We start from the raw sequence: 12,256 nt of genomic DNA on the forward strand, positions 1-12,256 counted from the left end.
AGAAAATAAATTTGTGTGGTTTCAAGTCTCTTAGTAATCTGTGGTCATTTGTTACAGCAGAAACAGGAAATACAGGCACTGATAAATGGTCATTTATCCTAACAATGGAATAATTATGCTGCCATAATTAAGAACAAGGGACAATTGTGATGATACACCTTCAACAAGAAAGAACAGGCTGGGAGCCACACCGTGACCCCAATTTTGCTTAAAAACTTCACCCCAGCCCTCAAATGAGTTAGAAAGAACCAGAAGCTCAAGCAATTGAGGTGGTTCTGAGGCATGGCACTGATGACAGTCTTTGTAGAGTGAAGCCGGTTTTCAAAGTTGCTGCAATAAATAGTTATTTGTCATCAGAAAAAAATATTTAGAGTCTGGCAGAGATCTGCTCAACCAAGGCAGCTGTGACAGGCTCCTTGGTGACTGAACCAGGGAAGGCCTGGGATGGACAAACTCTGAGGGATGAGGAAGAACATGCAGAGGAAAAAGGAGGTTCAAAGAGCACAAAGCTGAAAGATTCTCGTCCAGGTGAACTTCAAGAACAAAGACCTTTACTGAATCTTTCCGAGTCTCGGGTACACAGCAGGTGCCCCAAGCACTGGCAGATCATCTGGAAGTTGCTGACATGCCGAACTCTACTCCCCACATCCAACTGAGGCTCTCCAAGGCACAAAAACGGTCTGCTTAGTTCTCCAGTGACAACGTCGCACAGTTTGAGGGGTCTGCCCCAACGCTATTGTTCCCTCAAGCCCTAATATTTTTAGTGATTTTGCAGAATGCAAAGTCTTTCAGGAACACATATATCATGTCAGGGCAGAAACCCCTATATTCCATTTGATGTTTTAAGACCTATGTAGGCACCAAACTGGCTGAAACAGACCCAGCCCAAACCTCTGGCCACTCCATGCCTGCCACAGGGCATTCTGAATGTGTTTGATGATACTATGCAAAGAACATTGATATTTGGGCATAATTTCGTACTCTGTACTTCTACCAGAATACTCAAATAAGTTCTGCAGTCCTGAAAAAATAGTGGTTACTACAAAATCCTGAAGAGCAGTTTCACCATCACAAGCACGTACGTGAGCAGTGTGCACGTACAGACACAGATGTGTGCAGACCTGTTGTTTCTTTCAAAGCAGCACCACTCATGTGTGACATGCCAGCTGCCTCACTGAATGGGCTACTTGCCACCACTATTCTCCCAATATGGCATTTTTTTTTAAAGCCTCTCCTCTACCTAGGAAGGATACCAGCCCCACATGTTTTTGACAGGAAGCGCTGTGTTATACAAACTATACCTATTAAAAACAAACAAAAAAATCTAAGAAAGCTACCCAAAAGTGACCCCGCTTCCAAAACTGTACAAGAAAAAGCTAAAGGCCACCTATACGTAATACACGTGCAGATATCTTGAATATATTAGCAGAATGCATATGAATACAGTAATGTATTAAAATTTAAAAATTACCTAGAAGGGCTTATCCCAGGAGTAAGAGGCTAGTTCAACATTAGATGATGTATTATTGTATTTCATTACATTAAGGTTTTGTAAATATCATCTCAACAGATGCAAAACATTTGACAAAACTCCACTAGCTCGTGAGAACAGACAAAACAAAGCCAACATCCTATGTCCAAGCTTCCACCAAAAGCTTTCATCAGACACCATATTTAAGAATAAAGTACTGGGGCGCCTGGGTGGCGCAGTCGGTTAAGCGTCCGACTTCAGCCAGGTCACGATCTCGCGGTCCGTGAGTTCGAGCCCCGCGTCAGGCTCTGGGCTGATGGCTCGGAGCCTGGAGCCTGTTTCCGATTCTGTGTCTCCCTCTCTCTCTCTGACCCTCCCCCGTTCATGCTCTGTCTCTCTCTGTCCCAAATATAAATAAAAAATGTTGAAAAAAAAAATTAAAAAAAAAAAAAAAAAAGAATAAAGTACTAGGGCGCCTGGGTGGCTCAGTCGGTTAAGTGTCCGACTTCAACTCAGGTCACGATCTCGCAGTCCGTGAGTTCGAGACCCGCGTCGGGCTCTGGGCTGATGGCTCAGAGCCTGGAGCCTGCTTCAGATTCTGTGTCTCCCTCTCTCTCTGCCCCTCCCCCGTTCATGCTCTGTCTCTGTCTCAAAAATAAATAAACGTTAAAAAAAAAATTTTTTTTTTAAAAGAATAAAGTACTAGAAGCACTCCCATTAAAGCTGGGAACAAGAGAAGGATGCCTGCTATCATCAATATTATTCAAGGTTGTACAGAACGTCCTAGCTAATGCAATAAACAGAAAGGAAATACGGCCGAGATGCTTCTTATGTTAGGGTTAGCTCCCAAGGCCAGCATGCAAGTGGGAAATGGCATAAAGTCAGTTTTCCTTTGATTACGATATGGTCAGGGTGGGGCTAGGGAACCCTGTTCTATTATTAAAAAAAAAAAAATGCAGCAGTGGAAAGGTACAAGAAAATATGCATAGCCAACTGGCAAGAGGAGAGACAGACCAGGGCCACAAGGCTCATGGAGTAAGAATGAAGAAGCCAACACTGTTTAAATTAGTAGTCTCTTCTGTTTACTAGGTATAAATAGCCAAACATGTCAAGTTAAAAATGAGTATGACCTGGGGCACTTGGGTGGTTCAGTTGGTTAAGAGTCCAACTTCATCTCAGGTCATGATCTCATGGTCCGTGAGTTCGAGCCCTGCATCGGGCTCTGTGCTGACAGCTCAGAGCCTGGAGCCTGCTTCAGATTCTGTGACTCCTCTCTGCCCCTTCCCCACTCGCACTCTGTGTCTCTCTCAAAAATAAATAAAACATTAAAAAAAAAATGAGTATGATCTAATTCTATGGTAAGACACTGTGAGATGCTAGAAAAGGAGGGACTAGAAATCTGTCATTCCAGATGACATCCACCTAGAAGGTGCTAAAGAACCAACCAGTAACTAACTGTTTAGCAGGTAACTAGAGGTCAAGCAACACATTAAAAACACAAAACAAAATCATTCATAAATATGAGAATGTAAAATAGAAAAAATCCTGCTCACATTGGCAAGAACAAGGTACCTAAGAAAAAAGACTGAAGCCTGCACATGCTAAACCAAGTATTTTTAAAAGCGTCACCAGAGGGTTAAAATAAAGAAACACAAACCTTAACAAATGGATATATAGGAGATTTAGAAGATAAAAATTCTCCCCAACCTAAAATCCCCACAGGATTTAAGGGGTGTGACATGTGGGAGGGAAATCATAACAGCCAGACAGTACTGAAAACAAAAGGTCAGAACTTGCCATATAGTGAAACCTACTATAAGGTTGTAATAATCTGAACAGAGTTATTAACACAGGAATAGAGATTAAGGAATCAGAAAAGAGTGTTCATAACTAAATCTGGATACTTACGTGATTTAGATGCTATTTCAAAGCATTTCAATAGGATAAATGACCATATATTTAAACAAAAACAAAACTAGACAGCATCCCAAAACATGCACAAGAAGTGCCACACCTGGCAGAAGTGTCTACTTCCTAGCTCCTCTTTTTTTTTTCACCCACTTGCATTGGTTTGAAGCTCTTGGACAACTGATCCAAGCACGCCTCATCTTTTTCCCGTCCTTTTCTTTATTGTCAGGGGGACGCTGCAAGGTAAAACTCACCATTCTCACTAGCCAGTTTCACATTCTGTTCCATTCATACACAGCTGCAGCTCACAGATAAGGCTACGTTTATAAGCATTCAAGAAGCAAAACAGAAGGTGCCAGAAATCAGAAGGTTAAACGCTGTGTTAGACAAGAAAATGAGAAAAGCATGTGCTAGTTAAGTCCCATTCCTAGTCCTTGTGACAGGGTCAGGAGTCTAAGGTGACCCAAAATGTGACATCCAAGCCCCTAACTCTTCCTAACCAGAATGCTGGGCTCACCAAAGTGCAAGTCTTGTGCTCACCCTCCTTTAAAAAGCAATCACATGAGATATTTCAGTACCTCCACCGGGCATCCCCGGATGAAGTTTTCTTAGATGAAGACCACCCCTTTCCAGAAAATGTTTCTCTTTGTGGGAAAGAAAAGGAAAAGATGTGGCTACAGTGCTCAGAGAAAGTTTTGCACATCATCTTGGCCACCGCAAATCTCTTTCAGAAGCAGGTACGGTACAAATTAGCAGATACCTTCTCATTGTGAGATCAAACCATTACATCACAAGGGGTCATTAATAAATTTGGGACCCTGTTATAATTACCCTCACTCAACAGGTAAGGAGAGAAGGGTCAAGTGTGATTAAGCAATTGCCAAAGGGCCATGTGACTGCACAAAGATTACCTAAAACCCCTAAAAACCAGTCCACACAGGGCAACCCCAGTCACCTAAGCAGCTTGAAAACAGGGATCTAAAGGGTAACGTTCTAAATACACTTTCTGTTCAGAATTCTTATTTAGTATTTTAAGGAATAAGTTATCTGCTGAAAGTCAATCCTATTTTTTTTTTTTTACATTTATTTATTTTTGAGAGACAGAGACAGAGCGTGAGCAGGAGAGGGGCAGAGAGAGAGGGAGACACAGAATCAGAAAAAGGCTCCAGGCTCCAAGCTGTCAGCATAGAGCCCGATGCAGGGCTCGAACCCACAAGCTGTTAGATCATGACCTAAGCCAAAGTCAGACACTTAACCAACTGAGCCACCCAGGCACCCCAAGTCAATCCTATTTTAAAAACACCCCTATTATAAGTGCAGATTTCTGAAAAACAAAACCTACAAACTTTCCTTGAGAAAGAAAGAAAGAAAAAAAAAAAAAAGCATCAGTCTCTGATATCCAGGAGCTGGTGTGTGACACTCATAGCTAAATCTCTGTATTACTACAAACTCATCTGACACAGTGAGGTCATGTTGTTCTCCTGGAGGATAAACAATCCCACAGAACATCCACATCAAACAAGGCCACTCTGGGACCATGACAAAATGAGACAAAACAAGATCCCAGTGAAGCCCACAAGATGCCAAACATCCCCCTCTCTCAGCTAAAATGAGTGACTGCAGGGGCACCTGGGTGGCTCCGTCGGTTGAGCATCCGACTTTGGCTCATGATCTCACGGCCTGTGAGTTCAAGGCCTACATTGAGCTCTGTGCTGACAGCTCAGAGCCTGCAGCCTGCTTCACAGTCTGGGTCTCCCTCTCTCTCTGCCCCTCCCTTGCTCATGCTGCCCCTCTCTGTCTCTCAAAAATAAATAAACATTAAAAAAATTAAAAATAAATAAATAAAATGAGTGACTGCAGCTTCTTTACCAATTACAGCTGTCATCGACTCTAAACTGCCCTCTCCACTGGTAATATTTCCTGACACAGCCAATCAGAAAAGTGCCCCCGCGTTTTGAAAACACCCGATCTAGAGAGAACCTGTGCTTTTGCAGACCCTCCCAAGATTACCCAACCAAAACCCAAATCTTATAGTAGGGTCTAACACCCTCTCACTCCCAGGCAATGTTCTCTCTCACCACCAGGGGTAATATACTCACCTGTTCCTTGACAGGTGTGTTCCTGCTGGTCTTTGGCTAAAGGGCACAAATTCCATTTTGCAAAATTTCTAATTTCTTTTCCCACCTACGCTTACATCTTGGTAACACCAAATTTAACTTCATTAACAAACTTTTCAGAATCCTAGCTACTGCATAAAAGCACATTATATCCACAAGACAAAATGTGTCTGGCAGAAACATTAATCCCATCAAGAGTTTTACTCCATTCTTTTAAAAATACAGAAATGCATTTCGTTATTAATAACAGAATCTTTCCTACCAAGGACTCTGAAAATTCAGACAGCTTTTTCTTCTCAAGTTCAAGGCAAAGCAAACTGGGACGACACCTCACAGACTACATTTTCCAAATCTTCAAGTTTTGAAACTACATACACACGGGATTGTATAGCCCTGTAGCATAAATGGTTTTTCTAGACACTCTAGATCCTGAGACCTCATTTCAGAAAAGAAGATATCAACAGCATAGATGAATCTCACAGACATTAATGCTGGGGGAAAGGACTCAAACACTAAGGAACACATACTGTAGGAGTCCAGCTAAACAGAATTCAAACTCAGGACAGGGGTTAGTCTTGTAGGGATGGTGACTGCAGGGAGCAAAGCAGGGTCCTGGGTGTTAGTTATGTTGTTTCTTGATCTGGGCACAAGTTATACAAGTGCCTTCAACCTGTGGAAATTTACCAAGCTTACATTTAGCACACACGCATACTAAACAAGTTAGGATTCAAAAAGAGTTTCAAAAAAAAAGCAGGGGGGGCGGGGGAAGGATGAAGTGTCAGCATATCAGAGAGCAGCATCCACTTAACTGAGACTCTAGAGGTAGCACATGCCCACCATTCGGGCCAGGTTCTCAACCTCTCCAAGCCTCTTTGTCCAGCTGTAAATGAGGAGAACTGATTACACTCCATAGGGTTCTTCTGAGGGCACAGGAGAGGATGCCACACCTGGTGCACAGTACATGGTAATTCAACCAGGCGGATGTCCTGCCTACCAGGCTTTGCCCAGCATCATCTCTGTACAGCTTGGGGAGGAGGGGTCATCTCTGACATGACCAGAGGGGATGGAACAGAGCAGATCAACGTCCGGATGACCGCTTCTGCCCTCCCTTTAACTATCCCCTCCTTGCCCATTCTCGCCTTCTAGGCCCATTCGGGTCTCATGAGGCTCTTCCAGTCACCCGTGCCTTCTCTCCTCACTACTTCTCACAACATCTACCATTTCAGAGAGCACGAATTCTGTCCTCAACACTCCAACTGTGCTGTACCATTCAAGCAATACCTTTCTGTGGTCTTCCCTTTGTTCTCACAGACACAACCGTTTAAGGGGTGCTTGCCTCCCAGCAATGTCCATGACCCCTGGTACCGAGGGTCACATTGGGTCAGAGAGGCAGAGCTGCCCTTAAGAGAATGTGAGGCCAGGGCCCTCTGTGAGGGGTAGGCGTGCACCCAAGTGCAGCACGGCCTGGAAGACTACAGATGAAATGCTTTTAAAATGAACATCAAGGCAGCATATTCAAAAGAAAAAGGAAAGTATTGGGGCTTCACGTGGGGGAAATTCCGCCTGCTCTGTCTGGGTGTCCCAGAAGGGCAAAACGAGGTCAGACAACTCTGACCCACTCCTCTCTTCGGGGCCAGCTGAGGTCTACTGCAACTGCAGAGTCACTCTGAGCTTCTTTTTATACACTGATTTACTCCAAAATTTACTGGGGTTCTTCGCATAAATATGTAAGATTTTAAAAGGGAAGGAAGCATGGATGGCCGGAGGGGAAAAAGAGAAAGTCTAACAGCCAAATAAAACTAAAAGTTACACAGGTGCTCATCAACAGGTCTTTTTACATTTTGAAATTTTAGCTCTGAGTGTCCTAGATGCCTAGTAGTTTTTGCTGCCCCAAAACTGAAGAACTTTACTTGGTAATAAGACATGAGAAAATAGTTTCTTACGTGAGTCCTCATAAAAGCAACACTGTGACAGGGCAGATAGCACTCAAAAATATGTGCCCTCCCATGTCCCTGTTCCTGAGATACACACTGAATACTCAGGAATGGAGTGACCTGATATCTGAAACCTCCTCTCAGATGGTTGGGCAAAAGGGGGTGGGGGGAGGAGGGGCAGGGAGAGGTTTGTGTGACGTGGGAGTTGTAGGACACCAAAAACTGGTGAATTTAAGTTAAGTGAGGAGTATAAGGGTACTCATTGATCTGTCTACATTTTAACTGAAAAAAAAAAAATTTTTTTTAATTCAGAAGGAAAAAGAAAAAAAGAGGATATATTGTTACTCCCAAAGCACAGTAACAGGGATTCTAAAGGGTCCCATCAACTTTTAAGTAAGCAGTTGAGTTCACTGCCCACTCTCTCATCTCCTTACTCTGTATTAACAACTCCCCTCAGCACCCTAGTCTTTGAGTTAAACACCACGTGTCTTTGCAACAGCCACACAGCATTATCAGTCCTGCAAAAGACTAAACGTACAACAAGTCCAAAGTGATACTGGAAGGTGGCGACAAGGAACTAGGAAAGGAAATAAACTCCCCTTTTGTGACTTCCAGGTGAGACAATGGCATCAATACCCTGCAGAGGATGAAAGGGTCAAACACTAAGATGCACTCAGGTGTAGCAGATGACACAAGTACCAGGAGTGAAACTGGAAACAGCACCAGCCTTGGTGGGAGCCATCACCTCCTTCCCGAGGCTCTGTATTTAGAAACCCGGCTCCCCTTTTCTTCCCTTCACTCTTCCCTATTCTATCAACTGAACTCATGGAAGCACGGGTGAATGATAGGAAAAATCTAACTAATCAGTACATTCCATTGCAAGGTTGCTCAAATTATAAATCTTGTCCAACGAGACTGTATTAAAAGCCTGTGTTCCTTTTATTGGTTCTACTTACAGAAAGTGGAGTGAACTCAATTGATTGTGTGTTTCATGGGGAAATCCATTTTATTCTTAAACTTCTAAAACAGATTTGAGAACGTGGGCTAGGACCTATCATGTGAACTGATGGTGACTGGAATGGAAAGCCTGTCTTAAGAAAACGGATCTATAGACTCTGAACACAGTACATGCCAGAAAGTGTCATGTACTGTTGTTAGAGTTCAAAACCCTCAACAGAGAGCCCCAAACTTTGAACAATCATAATACTTCCCACCATTTTACAAAGACTGTCACCTTCTTATATGACCCAAGGGAGTGATCTATGCTAGCCAAAGATAGGTCTTTAGTGCTACTCCAAAAACAGTTTGAAAGAATGAGAGGTATGTCATTAGGTGAAAAAGCAAGATAGAGAAGAACACATGCAATGTGTTCCCACCGCTGTATGTTTTCTTACGGGCTCAGCCAATATAGCCCCACATAAACTATGTGCATAAACGATATCCAGAAAAACACTTAACAACTAAGAAAAGATTAACAGTAGTTACATCTATGAAGACAAACCAGGGTCAAGGATAAGAAACTACCTACTCTGGGGCGCCTGGGTGGCTCAGTCAGTTAAGCATCCGACTTCAGCTTAGGTCATGATCTCACGGTTCGCGAGTTCAAGCCCGGGGTCCGGCTCTGTGCTGACAGCCTGGAGCTTGCTTCAGACTGTGTGTCTCCCTCTCTCTCTGCCCCTCCCCAGCTCATGCTCTGTGTCTCTCTCTCAAAAAATGAATAAAACATTTAAAAAATTTTTTTTAATTTTTTTTTAAAGAAACTACCTTTCATTTTAATATGGCTTGAATTCCACACGCACCAATTACATGTTTTAAACCTACCTTTCCAAAAAACATAAAACTAGGTCTTTCAGTTTTAACATGGATCAACGTATGCATTTTATGTTGGAGGAACAGAAGTCTCAGGTGATCTCCACAAAGAGTAACAGCAAGCAGGCTCAGTGGTTGGGGACAAGTGATGAGCAGTTAGTATTATTTAATGACTGAATAAAGAAAGAACACAGGACGCATTTTGGGGAAAATGCCAGTAGGATGTTCCTGCTTATCGTCATCTACAGACTTAAACCCACCAAGTGCAAAGAGACAGAACAGCCGTGAGCAGGAAACACAGAAGAGCTCTCTACCTTACAAACTTGCTATATAAGCAAGCCCTGTGGGGTGGGGTTCCTGGTGCCCTCTGCAGACCCAGACCACACCCTAGATAACCCAATTCTTCTCCATTCCTCTCCCCAGGCACTAATCCTTGCATAAGGAAGGGAATTTTCCTACATCTGACCCTTACTGAGGCCCAGTCCAAGACTCTAATATTAACTGATCCTTCCCACTCACCTTTAACCTCCACTCTGGCCCCAGCCTCTAGCCTACCTCACTGGTAGTACGAGCGAATCCACCTTTTCATCCAGGCTCTCTTTCCATCCCCAACATAAGCAGTCAAAGTCTGAAATATGCACAGGAGACATTTCAGAGACAGTTACAACACAAAAATGCACAGGCTCCAATAAGGAATGTCTAAAGTCTCTGACTCCTTCAGTGTACAGATTAAAGGGATCCTCGACACATTTCTAAGATTCTAAGAAATACCACTGAGGACATGTGAAGAGTCTACCACCTAAGGATCTAAGATTCTAACAGATGTGAGAACATACCCTCTGCCATCTCCGCCTTTTTTTCTTCCCTTGTACAACGAAAGCACAAAACAGGCTACTCACCTTTCATCTAGAATGAGCACAGAATAAAATGTGACCCGGGGCAGAAGGGAAAAATCCATTTTGGATACATTTAGTCCTGTATCTACAGATTCTCCACCTTCATTCCTTCTCTAATCCTCCAACCAAGTCAGAAAGTTTGCTGAACAAGCAGTAAATCTTTTTGCCATATTTGGATATTAAAACATGAAGACTACTGGCAAAAACACATCCTAATGAAAAACTAAAAAGGAATGGATTAAAATGGTATTTTTGCAAACCAAATTAATTCATCTGAAGAAAGTTCTAGAATGGCATAGTCACTGGAATAAAGACTACTCCTAACTTAAAAGCACCTATGCCAGCACTGCTCCTTGAAGTAGAAGCTCTAGATACTAAATGTTGTCCTGAAGCTGCAGGATGAGAAGCATGGACGTGGCCTCGGCAGAGCCCACATTCTAGAAGACAGTCTCCTCTTTTGTGTGACATTTTTAATACATGTTATTCAACAAAATTCTCAACTGATTTAATTTGTATATCCTCATAAGATTTGTCATACAAATCAGAATAAAACCACCCATCACAACACATTTCAGTTTTTAGTCAGAACATGTGTTTTCTGAAAGAAGAGGAAGTGTAGAGTACAAAGAACAGTTTACAAACCAAGAGACCTGGGTTGAAGTTCTGACAGACACTACTACTGGCTTCCATTGTGGACTTGGATAAGTCATTTCCCTGGTCTATCATTTGTAAAAAATAAGCATTAGACTAGCAGTAAATGGCATTTAAGGTATTCTCAGCTCCAAAATTTGAAGACGGCAAGAGCTAAAGCTAAGGAAGTCTCTTCCCTTCAAATGGATACCTTACATATTTCACCACTGGTTCAGGTTTTATTCACAGTAGCATCAGAAGACAGACTATGAACCCTGTCAAAATCTGCCCCACCTACTTCCAGATCCTTCCTCAGGCCACATCCAGATCGCACCCTGACCACAATCTCTCAGTTCCTCAAACTTACCATGCTTCTGTGGCCATCAGGATTTTTGCATGGCCTGTTCCCTTGGCCCAGAACATGTTTTTACCAATCCTCTCCATGGTTGACTTTTATTTATCATTCATATAATAGCAGCCCAAATGTCACCACAGAAAAGGTCTCCCTGGCTGCCCTAAACTAGTCGAGTTCCTGATTGTATCCTCTGAAAACCATATGCATGTTTCTTTTTTTGTTGTTTTTAAGTTTATTCATTTATTTTTGACAGAGAGCAAGAGAAGAGAGCACGTGTGCGAGCAGGGGAAAGACAGAGCAAGGGAAAGAGAAAATCCCAAGTAGGCTCTGCACGGTCTTCACAGAGCCTGATGTGGGGTTCGAACTCACAAACTGCGAGATCATGACTTGAGTCCAAGTCAGGAGTCAGACAGATACTCGACCAACTTAAGCCACCCAAGTGCCCCTGCATTATCTTTCAAGGCATCTATCACAGTCTTAACTGTGCAATGTGAAATTAGTTGTCTGATGTCTATCCCCTTCTGCCTCACCCCCACCCCACACCCAGCTAGAACACAAGCCCCAAGAGGCAGGGAATGTCCCCTAGACCCTATCACAGTACCTGGCACACAAAATATCCTCAGAATTACTTATGAGATGAACAAAAATGACTGGCTAAATGTGAAAGAAGGTTAAATTCAATTTAAGGTCCAGAGCTTTCAACCTATCTTTAAGTAGGGGTAATGGAAAATACTGCAAAGTAAAATAAAACCACCAGATAAAGAGTCTGAAACTAACCAGGAGAGAGAAATAATGACAATTAAACAAGTCCATTTAAGAAGGTTCTGGAGAGAGGAAAGGCTACCCTCATAATACCCAAAATGCAAACAACTCAGTAACTGATCAATTCATCACAGGAGACTTATCGTAATTCAAGATCGTAGACAACAAATGAAGTGATAGTATAAAGACAGACAAGGGAGAAAAAGGATACCAGGAGATGTGCCCCTAATATTCAGCCATGAATTCAAGTCATTGAATGCAATCTGAAAGAATACCTAGCATTGTTACCTCTAGGATTTCTTCTGAATCTCTCTTTAAGATTTTAATTTTTTAAGTAATCTCTACACCACGTGGGGCTCTAACTTACAACTCTG

The 12,256-nt window shown here is 42.6% G+C and overlaps 1 protein-coding gene across 2 annotated transcripts in view; it reads right to left on the minus strand.

The window, feature by feature from the left end:
• Positions 1 to 12,256, minus strand: part of CCDC6 (coiled-coil domain containing 6) — a 108,092-nt gene that overhangs the window by 76,526 nt on the left and 19,310 nt on the right. The window lies entirely within an intron of this gene.

The sequence above is a fragment of the Panthera tigris genome, chromosome D2 (genome assembly GCF_018350195.1).
Source record: "Panthera tigris isolate Pti1 chromosome D2, P.tigris_Pti1_mat1.1, whole genome shotgun sequence".
Taxonomy (NCBI): Eukaryota; Metazoa; Chordata; class Mammalia; order Carnivora; family Felidae; genus Panthera; species Panthera tigris.